Below are 3678 nucleotides of genomic sequence, written 5' to 3'. Positions count from 1 at the left end.
ATTGTTTTTGCATCTGATTAAGAATTGTAATTAGATCTAATTTTCTTTTTCTCTTCAGTTTCTGAATTATCTGCTTCCTTCAGGATCATCTCTGGTATTGATTTCTTTCTTGGTATTTGCTTTTCATATTGGAAACTTTTCTCAATTGTCAAGTGATGCTGGACTTTTTATTTGTGTTTAAGAATTAAGTGATAGAAAAACTGGCTTAGTATTTGAGAGTGGAGTTTGTTCCTTAACAGGCTTCATTTTAAGCTTCATAGGCAGGGGTCCTGTTGTCACATGGAGAGACTCTCCCTTATCAACCAATATTTTATTCAAAATGTTTTATGTAAAAAAAATGTTTTATGTAGAAATAAACTTTATTCTCCCTCCCCCGTCCCCTGCCATGGCAGATAAAACCTATTTTCTTGGTGGACATAGAGATAGAGAAGAGAGTGGGGGAGTTAACTTCTGTGTTCGAATATTCACAACTGTCTTTATGGCCATGCCCCCATTGCCATTATAGCAGATGTTTCTGAGTCTAGAGTCCATGTGGTATTCTGCTGCTGCTCAGCTTTCTCTTCTAATCTGCTATACCAGACAATATTCCTCTATCAACTTTAAGTCTACAGATATATGTTGAAACATCCTATTACTGATGACTTTACCCCAATTGTCTGTTTCTATGAAGGCAAATCATTATTTTCTCTAACTTTCTACTGCAAAATGGCCTTAGAAAGGTAAAGGGGTAACAGTATATGTTCAATCCTCTATTTTGAATCAGAAGCTTTGATTTGCATTTTTATTTTTTTAAGTTTTTTTTTAAGATTTTATTTATTTAATCATGAGACACACACACAGAGAGAGAGAGAGAGAGAGGCAGAGGCACAGGCAGAGGGAGTAGCAGGCTCCATGCAGGGAGCCTGACATAGGACTCGATCCTGGGTCCCCAGGATCACGCCCTGGGCCAAAGGCAGCGCTAAACCGCTGAGCCACCCGGGTTGCCCTGATTTGCATTTTTAGAAGATCCCCTTGGCCAATGTGGGATAAATGGACTGGATGGCCAGAAGGAATGCAGGGAGACCAGGTAGGTGACGCTTCATAGTTCATAAGAATAATGGCACTGTCTTGGAAAGAGGTAAGATGGAGAAAATGGACAGTTTTGAAATAATTTTGAGGTTCAAACCTACATGACATGCTGATTGGACATGGGAACATGAGGGCAGGAGTGGGATTAAGGGTAACTGCAAATTTCTAGATTGAGCACCTGAGTGGTGGCATCTCATGTTTGAGAAAGAAAGGGAGAGGACCAGCATTGGAGGGAAATAAACATTTCATTTTGGACAAACTAAGGGTGATATGCCAATTAGGCACCTAAGGGGAGATGTCAAGTAGAAAGTTAGATGCTTCTGTTTGAAAGAGATTTGTTCCTCAGGAAATAAGTGGTATTTACATTTCTCACCAGTAACTCATTTGGGTTATCTCTAGGGATAGTCTTCTAAACCATTTCCACCAAATGAAAACATTCATTCAAACACAAGGATAACACAATTTCCATGAATATTAATTCAGTCATTTGAAATGAAGACTCTGTGACAAAAAGAATATGTAATTGCTGAAGTCCATAAAAAAAGTTAACTTCTTCTGCCACTCAGAAAATTATGAGAGTGTACCTTTGGATTTGTATTGATTCTCTGTTCTTACCCTAAATTACTTGAAATACAGAAGCCCTTCTTAAAAATTCTCAACTCATGAAGGTAATGGTTTAGCAGGGTATTATCCAACATTGCTACCCTTTCACCTTCTCATCATTAAAATGAGACAAATAATAGCTAACTCTTGTGGTTGTTATGGAAATGTGTGAATTTATATAATGTGTTTACCACAGTATTTGGCACATAATATATATTCAATAAATGATAGCCATTAACATTTTAAAGGAGTTGTTAAATATAAACAATTTGCTTTGGAAAGGCACGGTTTACTATGTAGTCAGCCTCGGCAGCGAGGTAGTAACAACTTCATTTGTGGATGTGATTGAATCAACAAACCACAATGCCAACTGTGTTTATTAATTACCCACCATGGGTCTATCAACAAATACTTGAGAACTTATCCTAATAATTCAACACTGAAAAATGATTTGAAAGCATTTAGGCAAACAAGCTTCCCAGAAAACTAGAAGGCTGGGGACAGAGCTGCTCTTTGGGATGCCTAGGCTCTGATTCTGCTTCCTACACCTGCTACTTAGAGAGAAATGGATTTTATGTATTTCTAATTTATCTATGTGTAACAAATAATAATATTTTGATGGCTGAGATATTCTTTAAGGTGCATGCACACATCTTTAGTCTTAGAACACAAGTTTCATTTTGCCAGAAATCAACCAACACAAAATCATAAGAATTTTTAAACTGAATTTCTAATGGTTTGAATATGCCCTAGCTTGGCCCAATATTTTTCTTCCAATTCCTAATAGCAATTACTTTATCTTTTGCCAAGTTGAATCAATAACAGAGATGTCTCAGGTGCCAGAGGAGGTACAAAGTGTTTTATGGTATAATAGAGAAACAAAAATTCATGAAAAGGAGCATGGGATTTTGAATAAAACAGAGTTGAGTTCAAATTCTGGCTCATTATTGCTGACTCATTAAATTGACTCCCTCTTACTTACTGATAATGTTTTTCCTCCTTTAACAAAAACAGGAAGAGTAGGTGTTTTTCACGGTTTTGGTTAAAATTTTCTCTTTTGCCAAAATGGTATCTGAGGAATAAAATCTAACAGCTTTATTTACCAAGGGTCTTAAAAGGTCTTGAGAAAGCAGTATAAACATGCTCATGAAAAGAAAATGCATCCTGAAAAGAGGAGAGATGGACAGAGGGACCTTTCATTGCGAGTGGATTCTGGCTGTCTATATGGGCTTCTCTCCCCAAGAAGCTTTCTCATTTCTCAGTGACTCAATCATTTTAATATTTTTACCTGAGTTGGGATAAAAGAGTGACACTATATATAGCATTGGGATTCATTAATTTCTCTTGGATAGTTTTCAAGCAGTGGGTTTTCCAATTCACTTTCTCCATTAACTTTATTTCCTGGGACTTCTAATCTCCTCTGCATCTCTGTGATGCTCGTGAGAACTCTTTGTGCTATGGTAACTTGCCATAGCTGGTGAGTAGGTTTTTCAGGTATCCATGTGTATTGTCCCCAGTGTGGTACAGAGATAAGAACATAAAAAAGAGATCAGCCAATACATCAGGAGCATTGAAGTAGTGGAGAAAGGTTACCAATGAGAAATACTTAGTAACTGGGCACTTAAGAACTTTCAGGAGGGATCCCTGGGTGGTGCAGCGGTTTGGCGCCTGCCTTTGGCCCAGGGCGCGATCCTGGAGACCCAGGATCGAATCCCACGTCGGGCTCCCGGTGCATGGAGCCTGCTTCTCCCTCTGCCTATGTCTCTGCCTCTCTCACTCTCTCTGTGACTATCATAAAATAAAATTAAAAAAAAAATTAAAAAAAAAAAGAACTTTCAGGAAAAACTATGCCTCATATCACATATAATCATTAACAATGGTGCAGGACGCACTACTATTTCCCCAAACCTTCAGCAAAGCCAGGTAAGTTCCATCTATCCTTGTGTGGAGTATAGAATAAAGGACATGAAGTGGTAACCTGCTCTCCATGGATTACGGTCATCTCTG

This window comes from Vulpes lagopus, chromosome 12 (assembly GCF_018345385.1).
Source record: "Vulpes lagopus strain Blue_001 chromosome 12, ASM1834538v1, whole genome shotgun sequence".
Taxonomy (NCBI): Eukaryota; Metazoa; Chordata; class Mammalia; order Carnivora; family Canidae; genus Vulpes; species Vulpes lagopus.
This window is presented reverse-complemented; position numbering follows the sequence as displayed.